Source organism: Watersipora subatra, chromosome 10 (assembly GCF_963576615.1).
Source record: "Watersipora subatra chromosome 10, tzWatSuba1.1, whole genome shotgun sequence".
NCBI classification, from domain to species: Eukaryota; Metazoa; Bryozoa; class Gymnolaemata; order Cheilostomatida; family Watersiporidae; genus Watersipora; species Watersipora subatra.
Window position 1 is genome coordinate 1,563,255 of NC_088717.1, and position 10,939 is coordinate 1,574,193.

Sequence of the window (10,939 nt, forward strand, 5' to 3'; positions counted from 1 at the left end):
TAAGTCATAATCATCTGGAATCAATATAATTGGTCAATCAATTTTAAATATTTTAAAGGTAGGCTATCCTATAAAAAAAGGCCTTTTATAGAGATGAGTTATGCTAAAAAACATATCTAAGAGGCCTAGATTTTGGAGTTGTCTAGTCAATGCTTAATAATGATAAGCATTTATATTCTTACTAGCTGCATTACCCGTCTACAGGAACAGATTCACGTACAGCAAGCTACTATCAGGTTCACGTACAGGTTGATTGAGAGTTGTTTTCCATACTGTAAAAAAATTCCAAATATGCTGTCTACTGAAAATGTTGCCCTGATCAGAGTATGCATACACATATGCAGTCATACATGTCAATAATGTTGGTGAGAACAATATAGAAATCTGGAATATTTTTTACAGCTAGACGCGTGTAAAATCTAGTAAATATTCCAGATTCATGCGTCTAGATTCATGCACCCGTTTATACCCATCTATATTTGCAGTTGACGATTGCGCGCTTTTGCCGCTGACTCACCGATCCAGCTGACCAGTCTTTACCCACCAAGCAGTTGATAATCTCGCGGTTGCACTCGCCTCGCAATTAATCGCCTTGCACTCGCCTCGCACTCTATCGCTTTGCAATCAATTGCCTGGCACTCGCCTCGCAATCAATCGCCTCGCAATAAATCGCCTCGCACTCGCCTCGCAATCAATTGCCTGGCACTCTATCGCTTTGCAATCAATCGCCTCGCACTCGCCGACTCATTCATCTGGAGCGCCGTACCTGGAGACTCCCGCCGCACTCAGGGCAAAAAAGATCTCACGTGCATCTCCGAGTGATGCCACAGTTCCAAACCCGAACCGCTAGCTGCATTACCCATCCACGGGAACAGATTCACGTACAACAAGAGGTTTATTTTAGAGATGTCTTTCATACTGTAAAACAACTCCAAATATGCAGTCTACTGAAAATGTTGCCCTGATCAGAGTATGCATACACATATGCAGTCATACATACCAATAATGTTGGGAAGAACAATGGAAATCTGCAGTGTGCTTTACAGCTAGTCTACAATGCATCAGTCTCAAACCACTCAAACAGGAGTTGTCACATTTTTGTACAGAGAACTGATAATGAAATTGACATTGCTAGGCAAACTGAAGCTCTTCAAACTGGCAGTATTGAAAAATTTTGCATCTTTTAAAAAATTCTACAAATATTTTTCTAGCACCAGTATTTATTGAATGGAAATTTCTACATGCTTCGAACACTAATCATGGCTCATCAATTCTTCATCTATAGCCTGTTTTTTGACATGGTATATGCAAACTGTGCAGCAGTAATGCGGTTGTGTTGATAAAATTTATATGTACAACAGCACAGGCAGTATGATGTCAAGGCAGGTACAGCATTAGCACCTTACAATAATAAAACATTACGGCAACATGATAGCCTTTTTATGAGATACAATGGGGAAAACGAATGCATGAAAGTATATATATGCTGAAAAATATGTTAGAAAATGCGGCACGTGAATAATATGTAGGTATAGCAGAACATGAAGAACATAGCATGACATAACAATAATATAGTGTTAATTCAATGCAAGCATGATATAACAATAACTCAATGTTAACTCAACACAACACTTGCGGATAGACAACATCTTTTGTTTTTCTGTCGGGTGTATGAACAAACACCCGACTTTTCGGCTTGTGCCTACTTTTGAGCAGGCAACATACATCTGGCCATGGCTAAAGCAGGGTGACAGTAAGACAATATCAGCTGCTCTCTTTCTTCTCACCATTGCCTATCGCAACGCTCGGAGTACCTGTTCTGAGTACCTGCAAGTTCTGTAATAGCTGTAGGACTCGTAGCTGAAAAAAAGTAACTCAACCGCGGGAGAATATGAACATGTTTACGATCACTAACAGTGGCAAACGCAACGTTTTCAAGTAGTGGAGATGTGGAAAGTCATAGACAATAAATACAACATTGAATGAGAAGTACTTACCTTTTTGAAGTAGAAATTTGTTAGGTAATTTTCGAGATGAAAACAATTGTCTAGGTGGCCAGAAAAGACGAACATTCACGTGACCTTCAATTGGCATTAATTATTAATGTACTACTCATTTACTAATTAAATTTATTACTCATTAATTTATTTAATGAGTAATAAATTTTATTGATTTATTTACTACTCATATTAATTCACCTTTGTATAGGCCGCAGAACTCAGGACGGTGTTTTTTAACACGGCAGCAAATAATAATCCGAAATATACGATACTGATATAATTCAGTTCGCTTCGTACGATCAAATCGAAAAAAGGAAAGACTGATCTATAAGGTGGACTAACACATACATACATACACACACAAATATACAAACCGATTTTTTGCTGTTTATATAGAAGATATTAACCCATTGTGTTCCCTTGATGCTCAACGACTAAGCAAAAGGCAAACCTAAAAAGTTCAGTCCTGCAGCTTGTACAATGCAGCAAAGATCTTTGTGCTGTTGCTCTATGTAAGTCTGTTTCTTGCGAGTGTATGTGTTAAAATTTGAATAATTTGCTATCACTTAACCGCTTGAGAGAACCACACTGAGCAATAACAATAATAACAATAATAACAATAATAAAGAAGGAAGATGAGAAGATTGGTAAATACAAAGAGCTTGGGTTCGAGATAAACAGACTGTGGAAGGTGAAGACCGAAGTGATACCAATAGTAATTGGCGCACTCAGAACAATATCAATGAGGCATATAGCATACTTGGCCGAGGTGGGAGTGAACATGTCTTTTGAGACTATACAGAAGACAGCCATCTTAGGAACAGCTCACATTTTGAGGAAGGTCCTGTCTTAGTGGAATTGAGGAAGATGTTGGATCCTTTGGCCTTTTGTTAAGACCCGGACTCAACACAGACTAAAACCAGTCATCTACCACCACACGACTGTGAAGAAAAACTTTTACAATAATAATAATAATAACAGTAAGTGGTCGTTGTGATGAAAAATCTAGTTACCTACAGTATTTATATTGATTAACTTCCTTTGTTGAGAGTTGTGTTCCACTTTCAATTTTATTTTTAGTGGAGTACTAGTTATAACAAGCTTATTTATGTGCACTGAAAACTCAGGAATTTGTATGAACTAAAAAAGCATCTGCTAGATCCCAAAGTCTATCGTTTTTGATGATCCTTAGTGCTGTAGAGGTCTGAATCACCATTGACCTTGAAATTCTCTTACCAGGTCATGTCTTAGCTTCTAAAAATTAGTAAGCAACTGACTCAAACGACTAAACAGTCGACTTGAATATCTAAGCCATTGACTTAGAGGTCTAAACCATTGACTTGAAGCTTACAAAATGCATACGCACACGCATCTGTGTGTAAGTGCGTACACATGTAGGTGTGTGCGTGTTTGCGTGTGCGTGAATTGAGGGAGGATGTGGCTGAGAGTAGAAGTGTGTCGGTGTGGGTCTATGAGTAGCCAAAAAAATTTGGTTCAAAAAGAATTATTATGTAGCACATAGTGTGGTGGTTGTATCCAAGAAAGAGCCATGCATGGGTTCAATCATGTGGTATAAGATATGATGATATTTGGTAGCACTCTAGCTCTGACAGCATTTTGATCCCCCTCACTGCGCTGCTAATTATAGTTCTTTACTTATTGTACTTTATTATATTTTTCTTGTTGATGTTTACTACTAAAAGATGTGAAAAGATGACTGCTTTGTTCTTTAATTTAGTCTAAAATGGTTGATTTTACTTATTTTCTTTGTATAGTATTTAAACGAGTTTACTAGAAACCGAAGTGAAAATGTAGTTGTAACGGAATCAGCCGATTTCTTACGTATCAAAGTCTTTACTATAATTGGAGACGTATCCAGCCACTCGCTTAAAGCTACAGTGAGAGGCTAGAAAAAAATTGCACAGTGCAGGATTTGATCCGATTTGTGCCAAGATGAACAGTGGTCTGAATTATTGGTTAGTCTCATAATATCTGAACCAGAGGAATACTGAGTGAAAAGACATGGACAGTGTGTGGCAGGCAGTAGTGGGTGTGGCGAGCAGTAGTGGGTGTGGCTAGTAGTAGTGGGTGTGGCTAACAGTGGTGGTAGGCAAATCAATATCAAAACAAACTAAAAAAAAATAATTTGATTAATAGCCAAATTACACAGATAAAAAAGAAACATATTCTAAGTTATAGAGCTTTGTTATAAGGAACAGCTGATGCTAGTGAACTCAGGCTATATAACGTATTTATATATCCTTAGTCTAAGTCAAAACACTGTAATGTAGAAACATGGAGTCTCTCAGGTCAAGAATTTTGTGTTAAATATATACTGTATAGCAAGGGTGACAAATCCCGCTTTAGAAAGCTTTGTAAACTCTAACATTCACAGTAATGAAAGCTGATATCCATGAATCAAATCTTGCACAACAAAACTGTAATTACACCATCTTGTGGTAACCTTATATATTTGAATTTCAATCTTCTCTGCTGCCTAAAAAGATTGATAACACAATAGAGCAGAGATGAGTCAGTCTTTCTCTGTCAGGTCACGCAGCGTGTTGAAATATTGATAAATTTAGCAAAACTGATGATTTAGCAACAATTCTGCACATTACATCATCTCTATTAATCTTACACAAGATAAACCCATGCAATGATTGTGTATGTTAGCTACTGACCTTTCTCTAAATAGTCTATAATTGTCCAGGTCGTTATCTACACTGTAGCATGTATATTAGTTGTCTTGTCACCGTATCTACCTCTTGAGCAACTTGGATACCCACTACCACTAATTCTCACAATCAATATTCTATATTAGTCATTATACTTCTCTGTCGCTGTGTTACCCAAGAATAACCAATAATCACTGTTTATGTAACAGCTAATGTATTGCAAAACTGTCACTACAGAAGGTACTTAGCAGGTTGTGTCTAAATACTAAAAATATAAAAGTGAAGCCTTTGGAGTAACAACTTTAAAAAGTCAGAGACTCTATATAATATTTGAGTTGTTTTAAAGAGAGCTGTAGCTATAAGCAATGGCTAAGATAATCTTTATGTTTTTAATCTCAATAGTTTTAGTATTTATCCTGTTGTTAAACAATATAGTGCAAACTATCAGAGAAGGAAGTTATGGATGCATCAGATAATGTAGGAGGGTAGCATTAAGTTTGGGGAGTTTTTTCTGGTGAGTCTTTCCTAGCAAACTTTTCCTGGTCATTTCCATGTGACTAATGGAATTTTAATACTGCTACAAACATCACCATCTTCATCATGAACTTGAGAGGGATAAATCAGCTCCTGGGCCAACTGACAGCTCAATGTTTAGTGACTCATATTCTTGGTGTTAAATAATGTTCTGTTCACACTGAATGTCACACACTCAATGTAGTCTTAGAGTAGGCTACACAGTGCAGTGTTTTTTTGTAGAGGTGTGTATTATGACGAGAACTACATCCACCATCTGAACAATGTAGATATGACCTTAGGGTGTAAATATAATAATCCAGTTGCGATGGTAAGAAATTTGTGTTAAAGATGTTTTTATAGATTAATAAATTTTTAATATGATAATTGATATTCTATTGAACTTCCATGATGGTAAATCAGGATTCTATGGATTTATGAATCTGTTTGGAAACTGCAGGATAAAGCTTCAGCGGTCGACATGGTAACTTGTTTCCTGTTCAAGAAGATCAAACACTTCTTTGTAAAAAACAAAAGTTTCAACGGCTGACCCGCTGCCAAAAAAGGGTTAAACATATCTTGAATCAGTCAGTATCCCCCTTTAATAATGATATACATAAAGATATAACTATAATCTGCTGCTGATCATCTCCAGATATTATAACAGAGTATATACTGTAGTAAACAATAAAATATAATATACTAGAATTAGAACAATAATAAGAATATACATGTTCAGTAACGTCCAAAATTACTGTAATAAAAATAAATATAATATAAATAAATATAATAAATAAATCATATAATAAATATAATAAATATACTGTAGTAAACAATATATTAGAATTAGAACAATAATCACAATACATAAAGTACATAAAGTAGATAAAGCAGCATGACAATGTGTTTGTGTTTCTTAAATCACAAAATCTTTCTCACTTTAGATCAGTTCCACCAGACAATATGCAAGATAAGTTCAGTAATATTATTAACAACAGGAAGCAACTCCAAAACATTTTTTAGTTGAAGCCATTTTAGGAAATTAGTATAAATAATTATGTTGCCGTATAAAGAACTTGCAAGCACTTGAATACCTCAACAAACTTTATTCCACACAAGATCCTTACACAATGTCAATATGTTTTTATTTAAGAAATTGCCTCTGGTCAAAATTTTATTATTACCTCCTAAATTAAAGGTGCCAAGATGAACGAAGGTGTGAATTATTGGGTAGTCTCATAATATCTGAACCAGAGGAAGACTGAGAGAAAAGAAACGGATGGTGGGTGTGGCTAACAATAGTGGTAAGCAAATAAACCTCAAAACAAAATCAAAAAAAGTAATTTGATCAATAGCGAAATTACACGGATAAAAAGAAACATAGTTAAAGCTATAGGATTTTGTTCTAAGAAACAGCTGAAACTAGTAAACTCAGGCTATATAGCGTATTTATAGATTCTCAGTCTAAGTCAACACACCGTTATGTAGAAACATGATGGAGTCTCTCAAGGTGATGAGGAACTAGCTGTGTGGTTAATATATACTGTTTAGCAAGTGAGTCAACTCCTTCTTTAGAAGGCTTTGTAAACTCTAACATTCACAGTAACTAAAGCTGATATCCATGAATCAAATCTTGCTTAACAAAGCTGTAACTACACCATCTTGTGGTAACCTGATATATATTCGAATTTCAATCTTCTCTGCTGCCTATAAAAATATTGGTAACACAATAGAGCAGAGATGAGTCAGCCTTTCTTTGTCAGATCATGCAGCGTGTTGCAATATTGATAAATTCAGCCAAATTGATGATTTAGCAACAATTCTGCACATTACACCATCTCTATTAATCTTGCACAGGATAAACCCATGCAATGATTGTGTATGTTAGCTACTGACCCTTCTCTAAATAGTCTATAGCTGTCAACGTTATTATCTACACTGTAGCATGTGTATTAGTTGTCTTGTCACCATATCTATCTCTTGAGCAACTTGGATACCTGCTACTACCAGTTCTCCTAATAAATATTCTATACTCTGTCGCTATGTTAGCCAAGAATAACTATTAATCACTGTTTATGTAATAGCTAATGTATTGCAAAACTGTCATTACAGAAGGTATTTGGCAGACCACAGTTTCATTTCAGGAAATCGACCTATAAGAAAGCAGAAACAATGCAGAAATCTTTAAAATTTCAGCCTATCATAGATATTGACATAAAATCAGAAACACAAAGCTATTAAGTTTTAAAAATTTTATTCAATTTTAAAAATACATTTTTAAAATTGAATAAAATTCGATTTTAAAAATACAATTTTTTGACTGGTGACGCCTAGTCGATAACCAACTGCCCCTTCTATAGTACTATTGTTGATGCAATTCCTTTTATTATTGACTAGATTTTACACACAAAAAATTGCTCTCGAAATTAAATTATATTCTTTAAAAGGTTTGCTTGTAATAAAATTCACATTACAGGTATTTGGTATCAAAAGATTCACCATGTCTTACTCTGCTGTGTTGTAGGTGCCAAATATGTGGAAATGTGATTACAAGCTAAAAAATGAACAGTTAATAGCAGCCATCACAAAAACGACTTAGTTTGGAATCTCTTTATTTGGCTGACTTACTCCAACAGTTTGGTTATTGTTTTGACAAGTAGTGTTATCACGTGAAATAAAAGGCCAAAAAAGGCTCGATATGTGAAACGTTTCGTAGCACTAGCTTATGACAAATACTTCGGGTTCTACCGGAAAGCCCGTATCAAATATAAATGCTCGCTACTCCACAGTATCGTTTCAGCCTGGTCTAATCATCTAGTCGTAATCTGATCATGTGACCCATACTTCCTGCCGAATTGCGCGAACAGTTTCTGTAGCATTTTTCAACTATCGTGAGTGACCAACAGGCTCCTCATGTTCATCAGAGAATAAGATGCACTCCTTCGAGCTAAGGTTAACAAATTAAACAATTTTTTATGCTAGGTTTTGAGATATCCGTCCTCAAAATGAGAGCATTACAATGACGATAAAATAGACGCGTAAGGACAATAGACATGGTTTTATTGAATGCGTGAAGTATATTTGTGAAAATATTTCAATGAATGAGGTTGCATGAAAGTGTAAACAGAAGCCATTTTGTTCAATTACGTCCCATTTGAGCCGTTTTGGAAATGGATTCCTATCTACGACATTTTCGGGATGGCTGCGATTAACTGTTCGTTTTTGAGCTTTTAAGAGCTTGTAATCACATTTCCACACATTTTGCACTTACAAAACAGCAGAATAAGACATGGTGAATCTGTTGATATCAAATAACTGTAAAGTGAATTCTGTTGCAAGTCAACCTTTAAACATTTGCTCAGTTCAATATACTCTTGATCAACTGCAAGCATACCATTTGTCAAAGTTAATTTTCTGTTTGGTTTGGAAGGTGGTTAGTATTTAGCGCTGATACATGTATAATAAAGTCTATAATGAATAAAGGTCAGAAGCAAGATTGCTTGAGTCAGTGTGAGGGTGGAGAATAAATATATTTGTTATAATGACGAAGTAATAAATGAAGACAAACAAAAATGAAATAGTGCCAGAGCCCAGTTTGTAAGAGTAGGTCTGTCTATTGTCTTTATGCCAGTCATTGTTTCATGGTCCATCATTTTAGTCGTAGTTTGTGTGTATTTGTCACTAGTCATTCTAATAAAGCCTGTCTGTGTCGCTTCGTTCCACAAGTCCAGTCATCAAGGATGAACGTTTGTACAATTGGTGAGTAGAGTCACATTTTGTCTTGGTACATGTAGGATGTAAGGTCAAAAACTGTTCGCGTTAGTGTAATAATAATATATTGTCAATCGACTGGGCCCTGTCGCCGGTGGTAGAATGTACGATGAAAAAAAGTGGATGATGCGGAAAATAATTGAAAGTTTCTGAAGCAGTTGGTGTAAGTTTTTCAAGGGAATCTATCAAGAAAGTAGTGTAAAATTGGTAGTGTAAAATTGTGCTGTACATGATTTTAGGTAAATAATATTTAGTGTAACACGTTATGGAAGCTCTCTGCTTCTTTCTATTTATTTATGATTAGCTATTTTGCTGTAAATCATGAATTAGAATTATAAAACAGTGCATCAAGATTGATAGATGCTGATAACAGGTAATATGCAGACAGAGCTATAAAAATAAGTCCTAGATTAAACTGAAGTATTTTAAATGAAATAATAAAATGTTAAATTAATTAGCTATCGAAGTTTCATTTCTGAAGAATGGAAAAGACGAAACAGAATACTAAGATTACTGCGTTAGAAGGAAGCTGGTCAGGATCCAACATTGTCAGGCTCTGATCTACCTTATAAGGTCACTATTAGACAAATATTCTATCATATATAAAGTTAGTCAAAACTAAAATCACCAAAAACTTTATAAATATCATCAGTACCTCTCAGTCGTTAACAGATTTTTGTTTTCTAAAGCAGTAGGAATTGAGGCTAGTATCCTGGTTTTAGCTAAAAAAAAATTTCTCATCAAAAATGAATAAGTATTGTTTTATTACTGTTAACAAGCTGCCAAGCATGAGTTATATAACCCAGTTAGTCACAAGATAAAAGTAACATTAAAAAAGTAAATAACACTCACGTTTGATACCATCAAAGTTTCTTCTAAATTTAAAATTACAGATTTCACGAAATCTATCTTTCTAACCTTTGCATTCATGTGGCAGTCCAGACATTGTTTTTTGCAATATAAATATGACATAATTAGATTGTTAATCAGGATAAAAAAACCAATTGAGTTTCTTTTTTTATCAGCGTCATTAACCAATTTAGGAGTTTGTTCCTCATGACATTTCAAACAGTTTCTTAGAGCAACTTAGTAATACTAACAGTTAGCTTTGGCAGCGAGAATAGGACAACAAATAAGAAGTAAATATGTAGGAAATAGGACTGTTAAATTAGAGTATTAACTCAAATATTTTTATAGGCAACCGCAACCGCTTACAAACAGATAGTGTAAAGCCAAAATATTCTGTGACATCACTAGTTTATGTAGAGTTCCTAGCATATAACCTGTGCATTCATGTTACCTCGATACATATCATCTTTACATTCTACAAAGCTTCAATAAAATATTTGTTTTTACCATTTATAAAAACATTTCATTCATTTTAACACAAAACTTTTTGGCTGACAATATTTTTATTGCTGTGAAATTGCATAAATCGTTTCTAACCAATATCATGTCTGCTTGGCTGAAGTATCTAAAGAAAATTAGCAAAAATCAAGGTTCTGATTTAACAAAACAAATTATTAGATAAAGAAATTTTTATCAATTTCAAGCAATGCATTGTGTACAGAACATGAGGACTCTCCAAATGTAAATACTGCTCTTACTATTTTACTCTAGTCATTGTGTCACCTCAAAAGCTAGTCTATGTTGGTTGTTCACTTGTCACCCTGATGCCTGCATTGATGTTATATATTATTATATACTTATATTGGACCATCCTTAATCATTTTTATAGAAAAATACTTTACATATGGTGCCACAAAAAGAAGTTAAAGTATATCGCCATGCGGTACCCTAAATGCAGAAAACAATAATTTGTACAAAAACACTTGAAACTACAAAGCTTAGGTATACATTTCATCTCCTCTGGCTAAAGGTTTCAAAGTGACAAGAAACAGGATGATAATATTATATCATGAGTAAAATTTGTGATTATGAACAAAAACAGCTAGAAACATTGCAGTTGATAAAAGA